This window comes from Sinohyriopsis cumingii, unplaced genomic scaffold (assembly GCF_028554795.1).
Source record: "Sinohyriopsis cumingii isolate HCF-2022 unplaced genomic scaffold, ASM2855479v2 utg001237l, whole genome shotgun sequence".
Classification (NCBI taxonomy): domain Eukaryota; kingdom Metazoa; phylum Mollusca; class Bivalvia; order Unionida; family Unionidae; genus Sinohyriopsis; species Sinohyriopsis cumingii.
This window is the reverse complement of record NW_028315973.1, coordinates 1,551,231-1,564,280: the sequence shown is the minus strand read 5'-3', so window position 1 is coordinate 1,564,280 and position 13,050 is coordinate 1,551,231. Positions and strand designations below refer to the sequence as shown.

The following is a 13,050-nucleotide window of genomic DNA, read 5'->3' as shown; positions in this document are numbered from 1 at the left end:
AATCTAGATCAACACCTGGTTGTTTACAAAACGAAGAGTCAAGGTCAAACTATTTTCTGAAAAAAGTATCCTCTCTAGTGAATAAATTTACATTACAATAGCATGTAACAAAATAAAAATATTAAAACTGACAAACACGTCAATTGAAATAAATTTATATTAAATCAGATATAATTAAATCAAATATACATAACAGCGTGGGTTAGAGTCTCGGACTCGACCAAAGTGGTTATCTGAGAAAGCTTAGTTGTAGCTTCCCCTGAGTCGTTGGCTCTTATCGGACTTTCCCGTGGATATAAGCTGATATATATTGTCTGTTGAAATATATCCTAAAACCAACAAAATTAACAACTACAAATCTAAATTTCCCTTATTAGATATTTGCTCTAAAGTTAGCTGTACATATTAAGCAGATTTCTTTTCGAATACGTACTAGTGTCGTACAATTTAAAGTTTATTTTATGTCATTGTCAGTTTCATCATAGTGTTACTGCTCTATCGTCTTAAGCTAAGTAACATAAAAGAGCAATTTCAAAAATTCATTTTCGATGTCATTAGTGTCTTTTTATAAAAGACTTATATCAGATTCCATGTGGGATTTTAACCATGTTTTGTTGTTCTATCAAAACAATTCCAGGTATCTTTGTTAGTTTTCGACCTATCCTATGTAAAACATTTGGACTTCTGTATTAAATTACGTATATTTGTTTGTTTTACCATATAAATTTTGATACCCTTGATATCGTACCTTCTCCGTTCTTCTGTTCAACGAACTATGTTTGAAGTTTTGTTAAGTCATCCTTGCTAGTTGCAAATTTTATTTCTGGTGCAGGAGACTAGACATTGATGTAATCGTTGCATTGTATTAGTACTTCTGATCGACGCATAAAAGTATATTTTCATTCCCTTTATGTATTTGTAATATTTTGTCCTGATATTCATACAACCATTCAGGTAGGTAGAATCTAGGCACATAATTAAATAATTAGTTCATAATGACAGCATTTTCTATCTTCATCATTTGAAAGGTAGTCGTGATTAGCTTCAGCGTATCGATGTGATACCGTGTTTATTGCACCTCTTGCTCCACTCTCTAATAATAATAATAATAAAAATAATAATAATGAGGACTTTGTACAGCGCCTAATCTTTAGAAGCTCTAGGCGCTTTACAATATTAGACAACACCTATAACATAAAAAAACATATATAATGATATTATTACACAAAACAAACACCATGAAATTAGAAAACATAAAAATCATCCTGTAAGCATTTAAGTTAAGGAACATTTTTAATTCTTTAAGTTTGTACTTGCAGTCGAATTAAGTGAGTTTTAAGAGCACTCTTGAATGGGATCACTGGGTCTTTGTGTCCAAGTTCAGTGGGCAATTCATTCCACGTTGCTGGGCCATGGTATGCAAAAGAACATTGTCCATATGACTTCGTTTTCATAGTGGGAATAATGAGTATACGATTGTCAGAATAGGAGCGTATGTATCTTGCTGCTGTGTACACATGGGTGAGGTCGGATAGTTATGTTGGACTGGAATCCGTCAGTGAAACATAGTAAAGAGAACAAATTTTGTGTTTGATTCTGGATTGAATGGGTAGCCAGTGTAGGGTACAGGGCAGCGGGGAAGTGTGCTCTCATCGTGGTACTCTAAGTATGGTCCGAGCAGCTGTGTTTTGAACTTTTTGAAGTATTTGAAGTAGATATTGAGATGAGACATAATTGAGTTACACTAGTCCAGTCTTGAAAGTACTAATGAACATACAAGTGTTTTAGTGGCATCAACTGAAAGATATTTGCGAATGGAGCTGAAGCTTCTCAGCTCAAGATATGCAGCCTTACATATGTTCTTGACATGTTGGTGCAACGTGAGATTACTGTCCAGAGTGACACCTAAGTTTCGTACTGACTGTGTGAATTTAATTTTGGTGTTACTGGTATTTATTGTTTGAGGCAAAGGATGTGACTGAGAAAGTCTTTGTGTTGTGATCAGAATGGCCTCAGTTTTATCATCATTCATCTGCAGCTTGTTACATGTCATCCATGATTTCACATCAGAAATGCACCTCTCTACGCATTGAATAGTAGCATCAACTTCAGTTGGGTGGCTAGGTTTGTATATTTACTGGTGAGACACTGGATGATGATCTATGACACTTTAGAGCGGCTGAGTGTATAGAATGAAGAGAACAGGTCCAAGAACAGAACCCTGTGGAACACCACAACATAGATTAACTGGGCTGGAACCATATTAAGGCTATATCATGAATGCCAAATGCATACTGGAGACGGTGAAGTAATATATCATGGTCTATTGTGTCCAATGCTGCAAACAAATCAAGGAGGGATGAGGACTGTAATCTTACCGCTATCCAAAGCAGAGAGAATGTCATTAGCTACTTTTAGAAGAGTAGTTTTAGTACTGTGGTGAGGGCGATATGCAGATTGTACATTGCTAAAATGACTGTTTAAATTCAGATGAGATACAAGTTGGGATAGAACAACCTTTTCTAAGATTTTTTATATGAATGGGAGATTAGAAACTGGGCGGTAGTTCTTTAAATCGTTATGGTCGAGTGTTGAATTCTTCAGTAGAGGCTTTACAATGGCAGTTTTGAAAAATAATGGGAATTCCCCAGATGAGAGAGAGGTATTAATAACATCAGTTAGTGAAGGCAATACTAGATCTAAGCACTCAAGCAGCAGTGATGTTGGAATTGTATCAAGTTCACATGACTTTGGTGCAAGCTTCATCACGATTGTACGTAATAAATCTATAGAGACAGGTTCAAATACTGCTAATGGTTGCCGCTCAAATTCTGTATCCGAAATGTATGGTGACGACGAGTCAATTGAAACTGCGTTGTCAATCTTATCTCTAATGGTTTGTACTTTGTCATGAAAGAAATTGGCTATCCATTCAATCCGGAAGTTCGACTGGAGAGAAGGTAGTTGGAAGTGGTGTACGTTTGTTCCTTGACATTAGCTTGTTAGTAATATCGATGAGGTCTTTGCAGCTGAAACTTTCCATGATCTTAGTAGTGTAGTGGGCTGATTTTGCTGCATGGACTATATTTGTGACGATCTTCTTAGCGGCTTCATAGATTTGCTTAGGAATAGTGAGTCTGGTGGAAAGCCAAAGCCCCTCAGCTATACGGTGGTCTCTTTTAGTACTGCGAAGCTGGTCCCTAACACTGTTATATCATGGAGAACACTTTTGAATTGATACTCTGCACTTGGTGGCTGGGGCATGTTTGTCAAGCAATGAACGCAGGCAGTTATCGAGTTGTTCTGCTGTAGCAGGTAGGCAAGTTGTTATGTTTGCTTGGATGTCATGCATTAGTTTCGTTCTATTTATCATACGGAGGTTTCTCTTAGTAGCAAATAAAGGTGGAGAGTTGGGGACTGATACGTCGAGATGGCATATAATGCAGAGGTGATCTGATGCAAGTTCGTGGGGAGGACCGTAGAATATTATCCTCAGGTCTATGAAGAATCCAGTCTCTAACGTATAATCACATCGTAATCGTTTTAAAGCCTAGCGCCACATCTGTTTAAAACTCGCACCATGACCTAAAATTAGTGCAATAGTGAGGAGGATCAAGTTTAAAGTTTTTCTTACAAACAGTCTTAATCCTTACACAACCTTCAAGGAGACTGAACAGCATTAATTTATCCCTCATCATATATTAATCATGAAAAATGTTTTCTAATTCAAAATATTCCATCATAAACTGAACGTACAAACAATATTATGCTTTGTTATGTTTCAGCTGAATACCGATAAGTAAACCTGTCTATCAGTGATATGGAAATTTTGTTGAATCTTTCCAATGCTCATTACACTTATTATTGCAGTCATACCCAAAACATTGTAAAATGCTTTAATGCAATCTGTTTATCTTGGTTAATAATCCACTGTATGCTTAATAAACATATTTTGAAAGTCACGGCAATGTGCGTGTAGAACTTTGAACTTATTCTAAGTTCAAGTATTTTACTAATTAATCTTTACTGGGCATGGGTTTTTATCATGTTACCTACATTATAATATAATCTGTTGTGCTTCGATCAATGGGGTAGAGTTGGGGGTTAGAGGTTGGGGGTTGGGGAGGTGCATTGAAAAAATTCAGACACTTTTGCATTTGAACTTCTATCATGATGTCAAGTTATTTAGCTTGATACAAATCCGAAAAAAATATTTATTCCATCGTAATGGTATTTTCGTTCTTTGTCGATAAAAACATTTGATTATTTTGCAAAACGAATGAGGAAAAAAAACTGGAGGACGTCATGGAACAGATACAATACCAAGATGGATACGAGCATAGAATAATTGGAACATAATATAAATAACAGCAAACAGAATGAAAAAGCTTTGAAACAAAGTCTATATAGAATTTTGCGCTGATTACTGGTATCGTTTATATTATTAACAAACTAGAGACATAATAGACGAATGTACAAACCTAACTAGATACTGCTTTGTAGTACATTATTGTCTAGTTGTATCTGTTTGTTATTATAACAAGTATTCGGCACAACGGTAAAGCCTACAATATGCAATCAAACAGCGAGTAATTACATGAACTATATCATCCATGACATGTTTTCGTTTGTGTTTAACTGAGTGACGAGGACAAAAACATAACACATACCGTTTACTATGCAATGTTAAAAACAGAAATGGTTCCTCGTAATAGGGTGTTCCTTGAAAATTTTTTCAGTTACTCGATAGGTCCGTCATGAAGAATGTCTATTAACGAGATTATCAAATTGCTTTTACGAATCATTATGGTCAGTCTCAAGACAGACAATTTAATTGAACGTATTTGATACCTTGCGTAATTCGTGCTGCAATTTACCTTTGTATGAATTTAATTCGCACCGTTTTAATAATGCATGGCGTCACCATTAATGTACATTTGGCATGAATGCAAAGCATGAGGTCGTTGAAACACGTTTAATTTTGTCCAAATTTGTGTTGATGACGTATATTTGAAGAAAAAAACATCAACATTATTAAGAACAGGTAATGCCAGTCACAATATTGGAATAAGTCGTCTAGTTGCGTGAAAATGTTTTTCGGAACACGAATATTAATCTATAGCAAGAAAAAACGTTTTTTTAAAACCCCAGTACATAAAATAAAGTGATATTTCTTTATTATTAGTATTATTATTATTATTATTATTATTATTATTATTATTCCAAAGCGTCAGCTTTATGGGACCAGGCTTTTTACATATGTGTATTTTGTGGCAATCTACATTTCTTAAAGTAAAATAGTATTTCTTGTTTTAACTGTCCTTCTCAACTTGATTCAGGAACGATCGACAATAGCACGAAAACGGTGTGCCGTACCCGGAGTAGACTATGCCATAATGCTGCATAAAGTTTAGTAGTCATTTTTAATTTGCCAAACCAATTGTCATCTTTTTGTAACAGAGAGAATAGTGGATCCTTCATCCAACTAGTGATCCTTTACTACCTATTTATAAAACGGAAAATGGCGGAACTGGATAGGTAGGAGTATTATTCGTCTATCAGGCTTCGTCTGGTCACATAGTAATATAAATATTCCTGAAAAACTAAGGCAACGCTTTTTAAAGGTTGATTGCCTTCTGAAAAGGATCTTAGGATTTCAATGCCTGCTTTATCATCACGTTCGTTCTAACTTATCCAGACGTTTTCCGGTTCCAATACACGACGTGTATCTCTGCAAAGTGCATCATGGCTAAATCAAAACGCCTATTCTCAAAATTTACATTGCCTGTGATTTCAGAAACTTCTTTCTGCAATTTGGAATGTTGCAACCTATGCTGTCATAAGAGTAATAACACCACTGCATGAACAACAGACTCCCCATACTTAGCTACAGAAGCAAACTTTGATTGTTCATGTTCGTGCTGCTGACAGCACACGTGTTTTATTTCATTTTGTGTCTTGACAGAATATGCAAAGCGTCCAATCCATTTGCTGTGAACAGCTGCGTTACCATAAAGATCAAGACAGTGAAACATAAGCTGCTTGAACAGTTGAAAATTTAGATGGGGACTCATAACGTTTCTTTAATCTCTCAAGTTTTCCTTAATACTTCTAATGATTTATGCCTGAACAATGTTGGGTACAATGTAAACCAGTTTTAAAGGATGATACTAGTCTGTCCACGGTATCTCTGATCTTAGCATGATTTATGCTAGAACAATGCTGGGTACAGTGTAAACCAGTCTCAAAGGCTGATGCTACTCTGTCTACAGTATCTCTGTGCTTAGCATGAGTTATGCAGGACCAATATTGGGTACAGTGTAAACCAGTCACGAAGGCTGATGCTAGTCTATATATGGTAGCTCTGTACTTGGAATCAAGTAACTTCAAGCTATGCAGTGGCTGCTACTTTCATAAAACTTCTGCCTTGTGGTGTTACGTCAAAGAGTATATCACTTTGGGATTGTGGACAAATAAATTAGAGGCCAACGAGCACCAGGACTGACATTTTCAAGATGATGATTGGATTCATTATTGTGTTTATCTGAAAACGAAACAAGAACATGTATATTATAACTGATTGTTTCTTCATACTCCGAATACATTGAAATGTTGGCAAAGCACTTTCGTGCAAACGATTTGGGTATTCTGAGGCAAGATATGTTGTTTACCTTTTTCTATTTTAATGACTGAAGACCGAAATTACCACGCACAAGAAACAACCAAAATGGCCGCCTTGCAAGCCATGAAACGTTGATAATTATTTTCAGTTGAAATGTTGTTTATAATAGTTCCACCCAAATGTATTGAACATAGCTGTATTCTGGTGTATTCAGTATGTAGGCATCAAAAACATGTTATTAGACGCAATGATCATAGATGTTATGAGAGCAGTGTATACGACAGCACTCTGCTTTTATCGGTGCGATTGTGTTCCTTTCCGATTCCGGTGCAAGCACAGTTAATGGGGTGGAACCTGATCAGCGGACTCGTACAGAACTATCCAATTAGCAACAAAATGAGTAACTCCAAGGAAGATAATAATAATAATTTGCTTCAAATATTTCGTCTTATTTGCTCTTTGGATGGTCTTCTTCTAAGTCAAACGTAGATTTTAAAAATCTTGCGCATATACACCAGCCATTGTATAGGTTTGTCCGGTTGTGGGTATAGTGGTGGGGGGGGGGGGGGAGCTTGGGTTAGTTTCTTTAGAAAACTTACACGTGAAAATGTTAATGCTGAATGTTAGCAGGTACAATTACGGTTGCTGCATGAGCAAATCAACATTGCAAACATCTTGTAGTGAGACATATCCAGTGACGATAACTGTTTTTTTAAAGTACGCCAGACATATTTAGGTGTATACCTACATCGGACTGCATGGATTAATGACTAAGATTTATCGTGTCAAAGCTAATTGATACGTTCTCCTAGGAGGGTACTAATTAATATCGACGAAACGCAGTCACGGCTACTTAACTTTTCAAAGTCGAATGAACACAGACACTTTGGATCAGTCATCGAATTTGATGAGTGTTCATATTTGAAATCGCCACAGGGCAAGGTACATATAGGTAGAATAGTGCATATTGAATTGATTCAGTATTATCATTTTGTTCGTTTAGATGCAGTACCGTTTACTAGACACTACTGCGTGTATGATCATGAAACTTTATGTGTGCATTCACCTACACCACTTCTGTTAAAACCCTTACAACATAATGTGTGGTTGCAATGACCCATATTTCTTCCAACACTGATTATGACTAGAGTTTTCTAATTGTGAACGCTTAGCAGGCGAGACATAGAATCTAGAGAAGTTAATGTTGGTTCATTCTTAGCACAACCCTTCACAGCTGCTAAAAATTATTAGTGTAAAAGAAGTGAATAATCTTTAATATTGATTGATTTTATGAAAGGAAATTACATTAACAGCTCTGTTTCGTGCACTTTAATTTACGACATATATTCTCCACTTTCAGGAGCAAATATGTCCGTGATAATTGGAGAAAAAGTCAAACATTAGCATTTTTGTTCAACTTTTGGATAACCTGATTTGTAATGGTTTCCCTCTATCTTTGTAAAAAGGGACAATAAATCAATCAACCTTTCCCCTTTTCTCTATACAACAGATGCTTTAAATGGCATGATGAGGAAAGTCGTTCGTTATTTCTCGGGAAATGTATCGCACCAGTAGTACGAGATTTCAGCGCTTTCATTTGTCATTTTGAAATATTGAACTCAGGTCTGTTTGATAAAAATGTAACTTTGCGTACCACTTATATTTATTAAGCAATAAAACCCCATAAACATTTGTGCTATATCTCAACCGTTGTGAACATTCTTATGTTTTCTATCAATTATTTTGCACTATGGTCAAAACGTCACCTTTGCAGAGAAGAATTTCGTCTGAAATATCGTAAACCACCATGGTAACATCTTTTTATTTTCGTTAAAATTCCAAGACAAAAGGCAACCAAAAACATGTTTTCTAAGTAAATAACCTCCATGTTATATACAAGTAACAGAAGGGAGAATACAAACAAACCCAGTGCAGTAATGTTAGGTTAATGCATTTGTATGGGAAAATATGAACGAGTTTCTTGGAGGGAATACTGCACGACCTTGGGAGTGCAGTAAATCCATCCGACAAAACGAGTTCATATTTTCCCATACAAATGCAGTAACCTTTTTATTATATGCTCATTTTCTTATTCTACCTAAGGTTTAATTATATAAACAAAATACACTACAAGATACAACATAAATGAATGTATGTCGTATTCCAAACTAAATACACAAGCGCAGATTTATCATTACATCATTACAGAACGACATCATTATTAATGCGCACATAACTCCTCTCAGATAAATTTGAACTTAGTCGCGCGCTCGACATAACTTTCGAAAGAAAATGGCCTGTCTAGTTAAAATTGAAATTTGCAGTCATATTGTGAATGAATGCGCATTGCAAAATTTTTCCATTTGATCTGGAATGAATAGATTTTGGTATTTTGTTTCGATTCGTCGAAAGTTTGTGAATTTGGACTGGATTCATCTGTGCAAATTGTACATGAAATACATTGGATTGAAGCGGCACCGGAATAGCGTGTTTACATCTGCGAGTGTGTTTGTTCTGTCATTGACTATTTGAAATCATTATGTGGGAAAAATATGAAGTGTTTCAATTGCAATTATCAAAAAGACGCTATTGAATTTAATGTTTATTTCATTTTGAGTACAGTAAGGAAGATGTAACTGCACTTGGAATATAGTCGAAATTACAGTACAATTTCGAAATGTGTAATCAAGCTTGAGAACTCATGACATGGCTCATGTAATTCGGATTTGCAGAACTAAGAAAGTACATTTTGAGAAAATTCTGGATGTAAAACTGTAAGTATATTGTTTTGCCATTCTTATTGCCAGCTAAAGGAGACAGTTTATGCCTTTATAGCTTGCATGTTATTTGTAGGTACAAAGCAATTTTATGAAATCTGGTGTCTATCGCAAAATCTGAAACAATGTATCAAAAAGTTAACGTGGAATGTAGCAAAGCAGTTGGTATGTTGCAGTCCACGAAACATCTGCTTTAGTTCATTCAGAAACAAATTTAATGAACCAAAACGTATTGCGTCTACTATGCAAATGTACATGATTTGTTTACAAAGTAGTTCCTAATACACTATTGGGCACACTTGTCCTGCGCGTGGGTGCAATATGAAGATGTGCAATATCGTAAAATGTTGAACGATTCTGATAATGTAAAGTTAACGGAAAAAAAAAATGTGCATATAAAAATGTAAAACTCAAAACCTCGAATCTTTCGAGAGAAAAAAAAACATTTTATTTAAAAGGCGGTACCTAAGTTATGTAATTACAGCTGAAAAATGGGGCATTGATACACTAAAATTCTATCAATGAGTCTGTAACATAATTTGTATGGCAATGATAATACTTTTCATAGCTTTTTGAGTAACACTACTTTTGGCAATATTTGGTTATGGTTCATGTACGTCAACCAATATTTTCCTTCTCTCCTGTGTTCATTATATACTGATACCTTCATACTTCTATCCTGTGTTCATTATATACTGATACCTTCATATTTCTATCCTGTGTTCATTATACTGATACCTTCATATTTCTATCCTGTGTTCATTATACTGATACCTTCATATTTCTATCCTGTGTTCATTATACTGATACCTTCATACTTCTATCCTGTGTTCATTATATGCTGATACCTTCATACTTTTGTCCTGTGTTCATTATATACTGATACCTTCATACTTCTATCCTGTGTTCATTATATACTGATACCTTCATACTTCTATCCTGTGTTAATTATATACTGATACCTTCATACCTCTATCCTGTGTTCATTATATATTGATACCTTCATACTGAGAGTGATCAGGATTTTACGATGTTTTTAAGACGATGAATTTATTATAATTTAAAAAAAGTTTCGTATCCAGCTTGCTACACCCTCCCCCTACATAGGAGTAAAAGGGTTGGGTCAACCTGAAATTTATCTACACCAATTGAAAAGAGGTTCGTCATATTCGGCATCACGCTTCAGGAGAATGACCAGATGATAACAAAGGGTGCAAGTCTTGATACTTTTATGGTTTCCAGCTCGTGCTCATAACTTGCTTTAAAGAGTATTAATAGCTAATTAAATAAGGCATTCCCCTCTATCAGAGATATTCACGAATGCAGAACAAAGACATACCTGCCTTTAGCAGGGAAATTGCATATGAAATAGACATGATATTACTGCAGAGACAAACATGTAGGATCGATTAGCTGCCTATATATTACAGGATATTGTTTGGAAAATATTGCCATCTATGTGCTCTCAGATTTTATGAAAAAGTGTACTCATTTAGTACCGAAGTTACTTGGTTTCCCAGAAAATACTACAGAATTATGTGCCTTCATAGTTCTCCGGATATGCATATATGTTGGAATAAAACCCCGCTGTATCCGTTTTGGTGGACGAAAGACCTAATCCTTAATCTGAAAAGATCTTTAATTTTACTTTATCCTGTTTGGCGAACTATCGAAAGCTCATGTCTATTCCATATCACATCACAACACCATCGCAACAAAACGAAAATTACTGTCCATTTATTTTCTCATTATAATATTTATGCACGGAACCAATGCAAGAAGACGCAATGTCCAGCATGTCAAACTAACTGTCAAATCAGCGCTCTAAACATTGTTTATGTGACCCCAAGGCCAGAATGTCAAGCGACCATATTGTAAATTGAATAATGTTTGCTTTATGATGACGCGAACCGATCTTGAAAACAATCCATCGAAGTGCTTAGAAAAATTAAGGAAAGAAAAACAACTTTTCCAAAACCTAAACGCAGATCTTCCATGATTGTGCCTTTGACACCAAGGACAAGAGGGCGAATAAATGTATCTCAGTATAAATGGACTTTGCTAATAGGTATTCATCGCAAGTATGAACAGAATACATTTATTGCTCTAGGAAATACAAGCAAGCGAAAATCATCAATTTAAGCAATGATCAGGTCACAGTTTCAATAGACGTCTAAAATTTTATTTGTCAAATTGAGATTCTTAAAATGTATTCTTCCCCGATGCTTTGATGGTCTTTGTCCTCACAATCACTGTAACAATCATCAGCGGTCATTCAACTGTTAGTTTTACAACAATCATGCATGCTATCGATTTACAATCGCTCTAACAAACATTAGTGTCACTTAACTGTTAGTCTTAAAAAGAGTGCAGTTGCTGTCGATTTACGCCCTAACAACCACCAGCTGTTGTGGATTGACGTCCTAACAACCACCAGTTGATGTCGATTTGCACCGTAAAAACCACAGTTGCCGTCTATTTACGCCTTTGAAACCATCAGTTGTTGTCTATTTACTCCGTAACAACCGCTATTGTTCATCCAGCTATTAGTATTACAACCACCGGAGGTCCTATCGATTTACAGTCACTGTGACAACCATTAGTGTTCAGTCAACTATCAGTATTACAACCAGTTTGGTTGCTGCCGATTTACAAGCAATGTTACAACCATTAGTATTAGCTCAACTGTTAGTATTACAATGAACACAGTAGCAAATGATGTGCAAACACAGTAAGAATCATTAGTTTTAACTTAGATGTGAGTATTGCAACGAACACATAGGCTGAAGCAACCATCATCGTTCACTCAGATGTCAGTATTACAAAGAGTGTAGTTTCCGTCCATTTAAAAACGTTGCAACAACTATTAGTCAGTTTTACAATAAGCGTAGTTGGTACCGATTTACAAATTCAGTATTAGCACATGCATAGTTGCAACTTCAACTGTTAGTGCTAAGTAAAATTATCAGGCTCCATGTTTTCTAAACATGTGAAATTTTAATTCCTTAATTGAGATTTTGATATATCGTTATTATTACATGGTTTGGAACAATACTTTTTCACTGAAAATTTAGCAGTAATCAATAGCAGTAATCAAGAATTAATACAAGATCCAAATATTCAGGATTCTCCAGAAAAGGACCTGTTATATTTCTGCGGATATCATCAGGATTTCTTTCATATTTTTATTCCTCAAACCTTTTAAGAAAAACAAAACACAAGGTATATGATTATACAATTTTGTGGGGTAGTTTTCATCCATTCTTCTGTTTCCACATTTAATAAAAATCGCAATATTGTCAGAAGTTTTGCAACCAATATTATGCAAAATCTCGTTTTGAGAGAAACATGTTGAGAAAATTAATGCAACCAGGACCAGAGCCTTTGTACATAGCTTGACGAGTGACGTGAATTGGATCTTTTATTTTTGTACAGTATTTAAAGAAGAAATAATCCCTTTGTTTTCCGGAGCAGTCGGGAACACCCTTAAATATTCTTGATGTCAGTACCTATTCAGACATACATCATTATTGATTAATATGGTACGGCACAAAAATATTCAGCTACTAATATATTCGTACATGATGCTACTGTTTGAGCGAACTCCAGTATATTTCAGTGTCATAATCAACATTTCGTGCCTGTATAGTA

General features: G+C 35.4%; 1 protein-coding gene across 1 annotated transcript in view; it reads left to right on the top strand.

Annotated features, from left to right (window-relative positions):
• The window catches only part of LOC149772709 (uncharacterized), a 117,478-nt gene that overhangs the window by 16,716 nt on the left and 87,712 nt on the right, over positions 1-13,050 (top strand). The window lies entirely within an intron of this gene.